At 37.8% G+C, this 14,743-nt stretch overlaps 1 pseudogene; it reads left to right on the top strand.

Moving 5' to 3' along the window:
• Positions 1-332: 332 nt before the first annotated feature.
• LOC133733803 (ATP-dependent RNA helicase DEAH13-like) lies at positions 333-12,716 on the top strand (annotated as a pseudogene).
• Positions 12,717-14,743: the final 2,027 nt, after the last annotated feature.

Here is a 14,743-nt window from a genome sequence, read left to right as displayed (position 1 = left end):
TAGGGTAGAAATTTGGAAAAGTTGAAGCTTAATATTGGTCCTGCTTTGCCTCTACGAACTTTTAGTTATCTTGGTCACAAAAATGACCTTATAGTACTTTTTTTTTTTTTGGTCACAAAAACGACCTTATAGTTTGTACTTATATACTGCAGGGTTTTGTTAAACGACGAGAGCCTAAACAGGCCCAATACATCTAATTGCTACCCTCGGATAAAAAAAACAATGAGGTATAAACCCACTGTGTCACAGCACAGTCGACCCGACCCGACCCGACCCGCCTAATAAGCCGGTTTAAACCCTAGTTTCTTAAACCTCAGCCGAAAGATCAAAATCGAGCCGCACATGAAAATCCGCGATCAGCGTATGGATTTCAGGAGGAATAAAAGGAAGCGAACCAATGAGTTGCATTCTTGTTCTTGTGTATTTCAATTGAAGAATTTACGAATTTGATTTACATTAATTAGGATTGTGGAGAAGCATTGAAGATGAGAGCATTGCAGAAAAGGAAGCTGAAGAAGTTGCAGGTGTGTGTGTGTGTGTGTGATTCGTCTTTTGTGTTGTAATGTGTGACTCAGCTTAACTTGGAATGGTTTGTGTTTTCCCAGGAGGAGAAGGAAAGAGAGCTGCTGTCGAAAAGCGTTGGAGTATGGACTCTAGTATTTTTCTTTTCTTGATAATGGATTAGTATTTTTTACTCTGTTTTTTTGTATCCGAGTCATGTTTTTTGTTAGGAAGTATAAGATTCCAGAGGCCTTCAGTCATCGCGGAACATTGGCCAGGTTTGTATTTTTGGTTTTTTTTTTTGTTGTTGTTGTTGGTAAATGTAATGGAGTTTTTCTTGCATATCTTTATTCCAGTGTTTTCTTCGTTAAGGTTGAATGTAGAAAGGTTAAATGTGGCAAAGCTGCTGGATTTGGAGTTCCCCGTACCGACCAAGCATTTAGAACGGAAGATGGCGACGGTGCTTGCTGTGAAAGTGAATCTGAGTTGGAAATAATTCAATCAATGCAGGGTCTTGACAGGAAGGATCAGGTGCAATCAACGATAGTAGAAAAACAAGTCGAGAAGAACACATCTATTTCTTTGCACTGCTCTCAGGGGCTTGTTTGTGGTAGAAGACTTGACATGAATGGTGGATGTGCAGCTGTCTCACTATCTGAAAATGATATTAGTTACACGTATGACATGTCTCTACGGGAAAACACAAATATTTTCTGCACTTCAAGCATGAATGATGACAGTGAAAGCACAAACTCAATGGTAAGCTTCAAAATAAATGAGTTGATTATATCTGTAGGGATTATCCTCAGTGTAACATAGGAATATGATCTCATACTGTGGTTCTACAAGGTTTTTTATTTTTCATCTGTTATATATATTTTTTAACTTCAAGTCCTATCATATGTGGATTTTGGTAGGGTATTAAGGATTCAAAGAGTTGATGAGCTCAATCCAATCAAGATGCACATGCACTTCATGACTTTGTTTCTTACCAGTTTGTTAGATGTCTACCTTTCTTCTAACCGGCATGCATTTATATATGAATACTTAGACCTGTCAGTGAATTGGGCTTTAATTTGAATCTGTTGTTACTAATAAGAGAATGTTAGATGGTTCAAGTTGATATCTGAATCTGCTAAACCATTAAGTTAGCTAAACAAATATGAATTGAGTTGATCCAATCCAGTAATAATTGGATCTAATTACATATAATACATAATATATAATTCATTTTTATGTTATGTTTACATTTAAGTATTATATATATGTTAGAGTGACTTGAATTCTTATTCTACATTCAAAACACTTCAATGGATTCATTATGCATTACGTTAGCAGTAATCTGTGGGCTTATCAGATTTCCTTTATCAAATTGGATTTAGAGTGATTTGGTTCGTAAGTGAGCCATTGACAAGTCTATGAATATCATTACTCTATGAATATTGTTAGTTTGTTACTGACTACTTGGATATGCAGGTGCATATTGGACGGGATAAGATAAAAGAGAGTCCAAAGCCAAATACGAGCTGGGAAAATGGATTAGCAGATTTTCCTGCACTGAGTTTTCTGAAAGATTCAAAGAATAGGCGGCATATATCAAGACCTCGTGAAGTTGTAGATGCAAGGAATGATATTCCAATAGTAATGATGGAGCAAGAGAATAATGGAGGCTATAAACGAGCATTCCACTGTAATTATACGCGGAGAGACTGGATGTGGTAAAACAACCCAAGTTCCTCAGGTTGGTTTGCTTTTACCGTTATCGTTGTTGTTGGTCTGTGATCATAAATTTTTGCTTGATGTTTCTAACAATTATTCTTTTATATATCCATGATCTTAATTCCCCTTGAACCTCCTTTTCTCATATTGACATTTTGTAGTTTCTTTATGAAGTTGGCATCGGTTCAAGCGGGTGCCCTCTTGGAAGTGGTATTATTGGTGTTACTCAACCCCGCTGCATTGCAGTCACTGCGACTGCTAAGCGTGTGGCATATGAGCTTGGTCTACAATTGGGTGAGGAGGTTGGATTTCAATATAGATATGACAAAAAGGTTGGTGAAAGTTGCTCTATCAAATTCATGACAGATGGAATATTACTACGAGAAATCCAGGTTACGTTAAGCAATTGCGATTTTTAATACATTTCATGTTTTGATCAGCTAAGCATAGAAATTATGGTTTGAATGCTAATTTATCTATTTGGGTTTTACTTAGCTTGGAATCTGTTTGTATGTTGAATTGCTGAAAAAGGCAGACCCATTAGACTGGTGGACTCTACCCCCTTCTGCATTTTCACTATGAATCCCAATCCAGTAAGCCCAGTGGCTAAACACATCTGCCTGAAACTTGGCCATGGTTTTGGGATTGTAGGGTTTGGTCGAGGCCTCAGTTTGGAGCCTTGATCAGTGAAGCAGGTTTTGGGGTATTCCCTGTGGTTAAAAAAAATATGGAGATTGGTCTTGGAATCGATCTCCCAGAGGCAGTGCGTTTGCAAGAATATGCGGTGCCTTGGCATCCATTATCATAGCCTTGCATGCACACTGCTAGTGTGGCAATATAGCTTTCAGCTTTGGGTGTTACAGAAAACTATATATATTTGACAATAGAAATCTTGCAGAAAATATATTGTCTTGCTTAAATATTAACACTCACAGGATAATATATTATTTGTAGTATGTATGGATATATGTTTGAAAAATCCTGAGTTTTAATCAGTTACCCCTTGTAATGAGATTTTATGCAAAGTGCTTATTTAATTTGTTGAAGTAATTAAATAAAAACTCTTTATTGTGTAGGGTGATTTTTATTTGAAGAGATACTCTGTCATAATTCTTGATGAGGTCCATGAGCGGAGCTTGTGCACAGAGACGCTCATCGGAATGCTTTCAGCTATAATTGGTGTTCGTCAGGTGAAGCTCAATACTGGTATAACTTGCTAGATCTTATATGAGTAAGGGTTTGTAACCCACTGTCATAATCATTTGCATGTCATGGCAGAAATTATATGAAGATCAGCAGAAGAAATTGCGTCAAGGACTATCAATAGTTCGTGAGAAAAGGATTTTTCCATTGAAGCTTGTGCTCATGAGTGCTACCATGCCAGTGGAAGACTTTAGAAAGATGTTTTCAGATCCCCCACAAGTTATAAATGTTTCGTCCAGACAATTTAAAGTAAGCACTCAGTTCTCAGCGACAACTGAAGGTCATTATATTAATGAAGCATACAAAAAAGTCTTGGAAATTCATAAGACGCTGCCTCATGGAGGCATACTTGTCTTTCTCACCGGGTATCGGGAAATAGAGGAATTGTGTCGAAAGCTACGCAGACATTCAAGGAAACTTATAAAAACATCAATTGGAAGTTGTGCCACTGAAGGTCGTGAAATAAACTCTGTTGAGGAAATAAATATGAAGAAAGAAATGGAAGCATTTGACAGTAATGGTAATTCAGCCTTCCATCAAACTGATGGATTTGGCTATAATGATGAAGATCATTGTGAGACAGACGAGTATGAGTTGGATTCTATATATGATGCAGAAACAGAGAGTGAGCTAGAAACTATTGGTGATGATAGGGATTCATTATGCGAAGATAAACAAGAAGTTGATGGTAATGTTGCAAGCTTTAGGAGAGAATCTGACCATTGCATCACTGAAGGCATCTTTTGAAGCTTTGGCCAGAAAATCTTCTTCAGACTCTACTTCAGCTTGCAGAGAACCTATCTCATGTACTCTGGACTCTTGCTCTAACCAATCCAATCATAGTTGGAGCTTGGGGACAAAAGGTGGGGTTGAAGACCCTGGAAAACTAGGTTCACTGCGTGTTCTTCCTCTTTATTCCATGCTGCCTGCAGCAGCTCAGCGTCATGTATTTGAAAAAGTCAAGGAGGGGGAACGACTTGTTGTGGCGACTAATGTGGCTGAAACCTCTTTAACTATACCTGGGATAAAGTATGTAGTCGACACTGGAAAAGTGAAAGTGAAGGACTACAATTTCTCAAATGGCATGGAAACATATAAGGTACAGTGGATTAGTAAGGCATCAGCTATTCAACGCGAAGGAAGAGCTGGAAGAACAGGGCCTGGCCACTGTTTCCGCTTGTATTCTTCTGCAGTATATGACAATGAGTTTCTTGACTGTTCCGAAGCTGAAATATCCAAAGTCCCTGTTGATGGTGTTCTCCTTCTTATGAAGGCTATGAAAATACCGGTGGGTTAAAGAAGTATTTTTGTTATTGATCTTGTTCAATTTTAATAACTGAAAAGTTTGTTGATTGAATTTATGTTCTTTGTTAAAATTGATCATTTTCAAGTTTTCTTTACTTTATTTTTAGTACGAGGATATGGGTTAACTCTGTGCATTCCCCTGGCTATTTCTAACTTCTTATCATTGACATTATATTGCCAATGGTGGTGAGATAGGGTTCAATAAACCCTGCTTATCTGCTTTAGATGTGTCACTGTCTTGATTTTGGTTCATTCTTTCTAGGGCTGTAAATAGGCTCGATACAGCTTGTGTTCGACTCGTATTCGGCTCGATTTTAGCTCGTTCGGCTCGTGTTCGTAAGATAAATGAGCCAAGCTTGAGCTCAATATGAAGCTCGACAAAAAAACGAGCTGAGCTTGAACAATGATATATTCGGCTCGTCTAGCTCGTGAGTAGCTCGTATTTTTCATGAGTAGATCTAATTTGTTAAAACTCGGCTTGTTTATTAAAACTCGACTCATGAAAATTTATAGTATAAATAAAAATATAATTTTTCTAATCTCAAATATGTAATTCTTTTTATTACCTTCCTTTTCAATTGGAAGAGAATCTAAGAATTTAAGTACAATAAATCCAAATTTGATGGTTAGACATCAAATTTGGTTTACTATTTTAAATTTTCCGTCTTCCTTTTATTTTTTTATTTTTTTTATATTATTTATTAAATTTAAAGTCAAATGAGCCAAGCCGAACCTATTCAAGCTCAAACTCGTCCAATAAATCAAACTGAGCCGAGCTCAGCTCGAGCTTAAGAAAAATATTCAAGCCGAGCCGAGCTTGAGCATGGAAAAAAATATTCAAGCTTTAGGCCGGCTCGAGCTCGATAAAAAGCAAATGAGCCGAACATGATCACCTTGGTATTCGCTCCGACTCGGCTCATTTACACCCCTAATTCTTTCGGGTTGTCCCTGAGGCAATCATTTGGTGCCTCAGAACCTAGCTTTCTTTCTGAGGCAGTACTTTCGGAGTGTCCTTTCCTTGCTTTCTTTTGCTACCATTAGGTTATTTTCTGCATTCTATTTGTTCAATAAGAATGATATGCCTTTTGCTTTCTCTTTTTACGTATGAACTGTTCTTGTAATTTGATATTTTTTTTTTTCGTTTTCTGTGCTTCCTAGGTATCCAAATTTCAGTTTCCTACTCCTCCAAATGGTGATACTATTGATGAAGCAGAGGATCGTTTGAAGCTCCTCAAAGCACTTGATAGCAATGGAGAGGTGACACCTTTAGGGAAGGCCATGGCTTGTTACCCCATAAGTCCTCGCCAATCTAAGATGCTCCTTACGGTCATTGAAATCCTGAATATGAAGCAAAGTTATATATTCCCGAGCTAATTTAGTGCTAGCATATGCAGTTGCAGCAGCTGCAGCTTTGAGTGTGTCTAATCCTTTTGACAGTCAATTTGAAGATAGTCACATAAAAAACTTTGACTTAGGTCAGAATGGAAGTTATAGTGCTCCAGTTAACAGTGAGTATATGGATAAGCAAGAGATACTAATTAGGAGGAAGAAACTGAAAGTGTCTTCTGAAAATTTTCATAGTAGCAGCAGTGATGCTCTGTCAAGAGCTCACTACTAGAATTTTGGCTATAGGACACCATCTATTATGGGTGCCTATTGCCTACAACAGCAACCAATATGAGCTTTAGGCACTATGCAGCCACCCAAGCCCAGTCAGTGGTCTTTGCTCCAGTTTCCATTGTGGCATAGAACACCAATACTCTAATGGTGCCTAATTTGAATGTTAGAGGATTTTGTAGTCAATAACTACTTTGCTTTTTCCCATATCTTTTGTCAGCAATAGTACAATGTTTGGTATCAATTGTAACCACCGTTTCTTTGTGAGCTTGTAAATGGTGTGTAATTAAGACCCACTGACCCTTCAATGGTGTGTGATTTGTTTGAGATTTGATGGATAATATTATCATTGCATTGCATATATTGGTGTGTAATTAACCCCCACCTGCATATAATGGTGGGTAAAAGTTCTCTCTATCCAACAATTTTTCATGAGATTGGCCTCAGCAATATCAGTGCCAGTAATGGCAAATGGTGGGAATGGAATTTTATTTGAATTGGTTTGATGGCAGCACGTATGGATGGTTTAGCTGCTTGTAAATTGTAATACACCATTACTCTGTATTCAATTTCAACAACACCAAGATGTACTCATAAAGGTAAAATTAATCATCATCATTATTAACATTACATCAGAAGGGCATTTACATCCCAATAGAGTCAATACAAAGTTCATAGACCTAATACCTACCTAATACACTTCACCTTGTCTATTGTGCTAAACCATTCAAATCTTCCATGTTTTTCAAAAAGTAACACTTCATTGCTGGGCAGTCAATCTATTTGAACAAGCTCCTCCATTTCAATGGGAATGTTGATGGCCTTAGAAGAGAACTAACATCATGCTACTTGATTTATACCAAAAGAGCACATAATCAAGGTGAATATTTACCTTGAGCTTCACAGACTGTTCAGATCAAATGGCATAATTGGTGAATAGACCTCAACATTCTCCTGATCAGCCATTACACAATCCTCTTCATCTATTCTGTCCTTTGATGCCATTTGATTCTCCATTACACCTCCTTCACCATCAGTACTTGATGAGTTATGAAACAACTTGTTTACCTCATTCATCATGTTTTCCTTCATTTTTGCAAATGAATCTTCCATCTTTTTCTTATGTGCCTCCATTGTTACAGCTTGCTCCTGTCTCAACTCTTCAGCCAAGTTGACATTAGCCAACCTTAAACTCTCTATTTCAACATGAGCTTCTTCTGTTGCTTGTTTTTGTTGCTCCCACGCAGCTCTGAGAGTATGCACTTCCCTACACATACCTCTTGCCTCAGTGATAACTCCTGGAACATCAGTGAATGGACACCTAAACCATAACCTCTAACGCGATTCCTTTTCTCTGGACCAAGTACATCACTGTACAATGTGCCGGATCTCATCTGTCAGTATCTCCTGCCTATCTTCATACTCCTTTAATCCATTTTTGAACTTGGCCTGCACTTGTTAGAAACATTGAAATAAGTTAACCGACACTTATGCATAAGCTTCGATATAACATGATGAAAACTAGTAGCTAGGTTCTGTCCCCATGATTCCTACATATTCAAATATTTTAGCACTCACTATTATATCTGCTGACTCGGCATCTACTACTGTTCTGTCTTCACGAGTATGTGTCATTGTGAAAAATGTTATGCGATCAGGAGCATAACCATTCACTTGTTCCTGAAATTGAATGAACATTTAAATATAATTCCTTTCATAATATAAGATACAGAAGCTATTTTCAGAAATATCCTCACATATTCATATCGCATCTGTGCAAAAGTCTTTGTTCCATTATTGTGACTCGACCTCAGCTCCTTCCTATTGTTGGCATATGTCAAAGCACGTTCCTGGGATTACCAAACATATATGTTCAAAATCAAGGATAATGTGTTTAAACAAGCAGCTCTGTTGCTTCTTAATATCCCTGACCCCCCAAGTCTCAAGCATTTTTAAATAAATTTCAACACATGTATGAAGGACACAACAATCATACATTCAGTTTTGTACATCGCTGCAACCAACAATAATGAGTCGAGATAGTTGAAAAATAAAGCAGTTCCAAAGTTTTCAATTTTAATAGGGTAATGCCTGAATGAGGAACTAAATAGTGCAGTCGAATTGACCTAAAAACTTATATGATTTGTAATACCTGATTAGGCTTTTTATCCCACTCAGCCACGAGCGACCTCCAATGGGCTTGGTTCACACTAGGGTGGCTGCAGGCAAATCTCCTTGGAGTACCGATGTTTGGCTTGTAGTATAACCTCCGGAGTCGTGACTTATAACTCTTCCATCTATCATTCAATTTGAGCTCGCAGACTCGGCGAACAAATGGCTGCATTGCCACATCTACATTGCTCCAATCAATCGTTCCCTACCAATAAATACAATTCCACAGTCACAATTGGATTGCAATCACATTATGTTATCTTACAATGAATAATATATGATTTGAGATGGCAAACATGCTCAATTTCATTCTTAACATAATAACATTTTAATAACACTGTACAATTACCTCATTGCTGTATATATTCTTGTGGATGAAATCTTTTTATAAACTTGATTACTTACCTTAATCCTCTCCCAAGCAGCATCCATGTTTGAGGCCTTGTAGAAATTTCTCCAATCAGTATTATCAATCGGGAAGAACGATGACTCCAATGCGAGCCACCCCAAGAACCTAGAGAACCTGGCAACTGTGTGAGGTGGTGCAACTGGTTGTCCTTTGGCATTAAACTTCAGTTTCTCCACAGTCCCGTTTGCGGCCCATCTAGGCCTATTAGGGCCTCTATTAGGCCGAAATCAATGCATCTTCGCTGCACTCGATCCTTCAGCACAATTTGGATTTTCAGTCTCCTCCGCTGTATCATTCATAGCAGAATTCACCTCCATGTTGTAATGGTACAAAGGGTCTAGCGGTTGTTGCGTCTCCATGTCTGCACCTAATGATACAGCCCAACTTTCGTTCCCAACCGTATCATTGGTCATCTGCATCAATGTTGGCCATATGTATTAGCCAACTAAATGGATTGCCTTTGGGCACACACTGTCATATTAATGAGAAGCAGCAACCCCATTTAAATATTACTATGGATATTAAATTTCCGGAAACATGCACCATCACCAAATTACAGCATATAATCTTATTTAACAACACAACAACTATATAACTCATAGGCAGAGGAAGATTGTATATGCATCATTAAATGAACTCACAAGCCAAGGAATTACATACCTTCAAAGCTTCTATCCCAGCCTAGAGGAAGCCTATTTGCTGAAACAGAAAAGAAAGTATACAAAACTTAAATGATAATTGGATTCACTTGTAAAAGAGTAACCATACAATTCAACATTTCAGCCATGAAATGTTCAAACACCATGGCTCAGCCTTCCGTACCTTTTTATTTGTAAATGTGGTTGAGCTCTCTGTTCTTCTAACTGATGAGAGGGAGGTTGGAGAATGCTTTTAACATTGATAAGGGTTAATATGGCTGACCATCCCGTGGCAGTCCATTTTTAAAACTTTTTCAAGTCCCACAAAACTCCTTTTCCCGGGTTAGCAACTTTGGCTCTAGTTTGAGTTGTGGTTTTCCCACACTTCTGTCCTTTTCAAACAATCAAGCGGGAACCCGTTCCATAATTGCCACATGTACATTTGAAAAAAAAAAAAAATATATATTATGCATGTCCATCACCATGAGCTTACCAGAACACTTCGATATAACATGCTTTGTGAAATAGGATCACCTAATAAAAGCCATATTCTTTGATACATTCAAGTTAAGAGTCACAAAATCAATCTCACATAAAGTAGCTTCATACTGGACAACTCAGTTGTCTAAAAGATTTCGATATATGTGTGTATGTATGTATATATATAGATATATGAAAAAAAAAAAATACTTGGCCAGAAGATTATTGCAATACCAATTAGAGCTGCTCCAGAAGACAAGAGTTTAATTGAATCCCTTGGATTACCAATTTGAACTTCTACATGTCAGGTTGGTATTGAGATCGGCTATTGAATATCCCGGACGACATTAAAAGCCCACTTTCGGGTATTCTGTTTTGTTTTGTTTTTTTTTTCTTTGACTGAAAGGAGAAGATATGTATAGGTCGTAGAAGCATTAGCCAAAACGCTGCGTTTTGGTCATATAAAGAGCAGAAATATGAGTCGAAAAAAAAAAAAAAAAATCATATGAGAGGATTGATAAGAAGCAAGAAAGAGGCTAAGGGAGAGTGTTGCAGAGAATTGGTTTTGGGTCTCATGTTCTCGGCATGTGGTGATTGAACTTCGTCGACGAGAGAGACAGAGCACCTTTCTTCGTTTCAGAAAGGGTAATTGCTGGGTTTCTTTCAAAGCATATGCCGGAAACTCAATCTAGATCTTTGTATGTCACTGATTATGGGTTTGGGTGATGCAGGGGTTGCTGAGATTGTTATGGATTTTGGAGCTTCTGGATTTTCAATCAGAATGAACGCACTATCGAAACAATTTGAAGCTAGAACAGGCAAGGGAAGGTATTGCCTTCTACTCTTGTTGTGCGTTTGTTCTTCTTTTAGGCTGAGAAATGATGCCATGGCTGGTTCTGTTGCAGAGGCCAAAAGTACTCCATCGTTTTTTTGTACTTGTATATTGATATAAATGTGAAGGTTTGAGTTTTGGTATTAAATATACCAATTGATTGACCCATACTTACTCACCCATGCTTTTTTATGCGTTGATTGACCCATTCTTTCAAGAAAGAGTGTATGTTTTGGTGGCCAGTGTTAGAAACATCAGCATTTTCATTATTTATTTAGATGTGATATATGGGCCACTGACTATTGGTGTCAAGCCCAATCGTTAACACCGTTTGTGTTGAATGGTGTATCACTATTTCTAAAACAAACCATTGTCTAATAGTGTCTATTATTGGTGCCCTAAGGCCCAATTTGTAGTAGTGGCTTATGCTTTGCGAGGCTATGAACTTTCCAAGAGCCAAATGGGTTTCTGCAAGGAAAATGCTCTACACCCGGAAACCATGGAGGAAATATCCAAGCTGAGAAAGCAGCTCCTCAAACTTGTCTTTAATCCAAATGGTGTTTCTGGAGGTGTGAAGGAATTTTCGTGGATCTATGGTAGTCAGAAAGATGTTGAAACTGTTTGGAGGGATGATGAGAAGCTTCTCTCAGTCAATGAGGAAGAGCTCTTACGCCAAGCTATCTGTGCTGGTTGGATAGATAGGGTTGCCAAACGCATTGAAGGAAGTGCATATCAGGCCTGCATGGTCAAAGAGACTGTGTTCCTCCACTGGCAGTCACCTGTTTCTAAAATTGCTCCTGAGTTTTTGGTGTACAGTGAGTTGATCCAGACAAAGAAACCTTTCATGTACGGCATTACTTGTGTCAGTCCAGATTGGCTCGTCAAGTATGGTCTGCTTGCCATGTATGATCGGTGCTTGTGCACATTTTCAAAAGAAACTCCGCCTTACTATGACCGTCAAACTGACAAACTATTATACAGTGTCACTCCAACCTTTGGTCGTGTTCAACGGTGGGAGCTTCCACAACATTCTTTGCCAATTAGTAATTTTGATCATACAGGCGCAGTTCAAGCTTTTGCCTTTGCTTTGCTCGATGGCAAGGTTTTGCATTGCCTAAGACCTGTGCGTGAGTCCATGGCAGAACGTCCTCACACTGTTTTAAGGCCAGAGGCAGCAGGTCGAGAACGGGTTCATAATCTCTTGGCGAAGCTGGGGAAGAAAAAGATAGTCAGCCGTGCTATGTTGATAGAGGTGTGGAAGGAAAATCCCACTGAATTGTATCCGGAAATCCGGAGCTGGTTTAAGGAGAGTTTCCACCAGAAGTTTAGGGAAATTTGGGTCAAGATGCTTTATGAAGCCCTTTTGTAGTATACATGAATCAGACAATGGCTGGTTTGGAAACTGTAACTTGCATACCTTCATTGATAATCAGCAATATTTGCTTGTTGCTTATGATAACTACAACACCACTTCAAAATGCAGTGAACTCACACAAAAGGTTTACTGAATGGGGTATTTCTGTGTTTGATCTGAACTTCGAGAAGGTTAACATACTGAACTTGGGCTTGATGAAAAGTATGGTTTGTAATACAATGCTGAACGCTCTTATTTTGCCGGGATGTAATTTTTTGTAAGAGATTGATTATGGAAAGTTGACATGCTGATCACTTGATTGCTTGAAGGTATTAAATGTTGTTGCTTATGCTGCAGATCATATTGGTATTTTTTATGGTTTTTGAATCTTGGGGGAAATTCATGTCCAATTGTTTTAGGTATATACCCTCCAATACAAACAGACATTGAGCAAACTTTGTTACACATTTTGCTTGTGTTGATATTATTATAAATTTGACAGTGTTGGTTGTGGCGTCGATTCCTGGATGCTGAGTAATACTTACCAACATTCTTGACAAGGTTAAACATTCCACTTTGTCATGTTTGCAATTACTGTGGTCATATTATGGATTCCTTGGCATAATGCGAAAATGATGTATAACTTTAACCTTATTTGCTAAGACTTTAACAGTAAAACTGTAAAATCAATCTGTCTATCGACGCTGGTCGGGTATAATTCATTAGTTACTCTGGCTGATTTGTCTTCTGTTTTTAATCTTCTTGTTTAGCTCAACACCATGTTATAATTCCTCTTTCCCTCTTTTCGTTTTTCGATTATGTGATATCATACATCTGCTGCTTTCTTTTTGTTTCTTTTGGACTGCAAATTCATTTGCAGAATTCTCTGTTGCGTTATCTTTTGTAGTTCTCATTGCTGAGTTGGTTAAGTCTAGTAAAAGAGGTTTTCTCAGTTGAGGACAGGCATGCCAATCTGGTGGCCTAAATGTTAGAATAAGACTTTTCAATGAGCCATCCACGAATCCCTGAAACTTTGGACATGGTGTTGCTATTGTAAAGTTCATCAGGAGGTCACAGTTTTGATGTCTGATGTCTAACAGGAGACGAGCATATATAATGAGACAAGCTAGTGTACTGGTGGGTATGAGATACCCTCATTTATAACTATTTGAACAAAAATTTACAAGTATTTGAACCAAAATTACAACATTGAGAACAAAAGTTACCATATTCATTTACACTATTTACATATAGTTAAACAAAAATTACAACATTGACAACGAATTTGTTCAAAAGCTTGTAAAAATGTCGTAAGAGGTGTAATTACCATTATTAGAACTAAGATTACAATATTGACAACGAATTTGTTCAAAAACTTGTAAAATGTCGTAAGATGTGTAATTACCATTATTAGAACTAAGATTACACAAAGTAGGACTCAAATTACAACTTTGACAACAAAATTTGTTCTCACTTTTGTAAATGTGGGTATGAGATACCCACCACTACACTAGAATTTCCCATATATAATGGCAAAAGATCCTATATAATCCAAGTTCTCAACTACATAATCAAAAAAATCCTATATAATCCAAGTTCTCGACTACATTCGCACAAGATTTTTGTCTGTTTTTTGGACAATGGATCAGTAGATTCATAGAGGATTCGTAAACAATTTGAATCAGCCACCCTACGTTGTCGTATGGTGGTAATGGTGGAGCTCAATTTAACACTTGAGCACCATTAAACGAGTTCCAATCACGATCACTCCTTCATTGAGAATTCCATTATCATTTGTTGGAAGATTTGGGAAAGCCAGAAATAATTACATCTTCAGGCAAGTCCCTCCTGTTTCAAATATGGTGGTTCATCCAGCGGCCTCAAGTGGGAATAGCTACAGAATCCATAATCCCTCCACTTCCAAGTGTCATTCCAATTCCTATGATACAATCAGGTGGTACCAAATATACCAACGTATTTTAAGACCAAAAAGAAGATATACCAAAATGTTAAGCAAGTGTAATAGAGGATGAAGCAAAGAAGGAAGATGGGTTTACGTACTGAACTTTTGACAGAGGAGTCAAGTGGCTGGGCTCAAACTAAATATGTAGATAGTCCCCCATGTGGAAGTCGGATCATGCTCACATGAAAGAACATGAGTAGTGCAATAAGGTATTACCTTTTCTTCCTTCTTTCCTTGATGCACCGTGCAATCCACGACTCCTTGTTTCTATAATGCAAATTGCTTAAGCTTCATCCTTTTCCATTTATGTGATAGTTGTTTTTATAAGTGGACCATGAAAGAACTTTAATTTGCTTTCCTCAAGTCGGTGCCAAAATAGCCAACTTGCCACTTCCAAACTTAGCTAGTATGAAAGGCTAGAGTAGCAAATTAGAGAATGTCCTTTTTGAGAGAGGAATATGACTACATCTTCCCCATCTACTTGTTCAACACATGCTCAACATTCAATATCTGCATACACAACAAGCAATTGCTTGTATTGATTTGGTTA

Source organism: Rosa rugosa, chromosome 1 (assembly GCF_958449725.1).
Source record: "Rosa rugosa chromosome 1, drRosRugo1.1, whole genome shotgun sequence".
Lineage (NCBI taxonomy): Eukaryota > Viridiplantae > Streptophyta > Magnoliopsida > Rosales > Rosaceae > Rosa > Rosa rugosa.
Note: the sequence above shows the minus strand (reverse complement) of the source record. Positions and strands in the feature narration are given on the sequence as shown.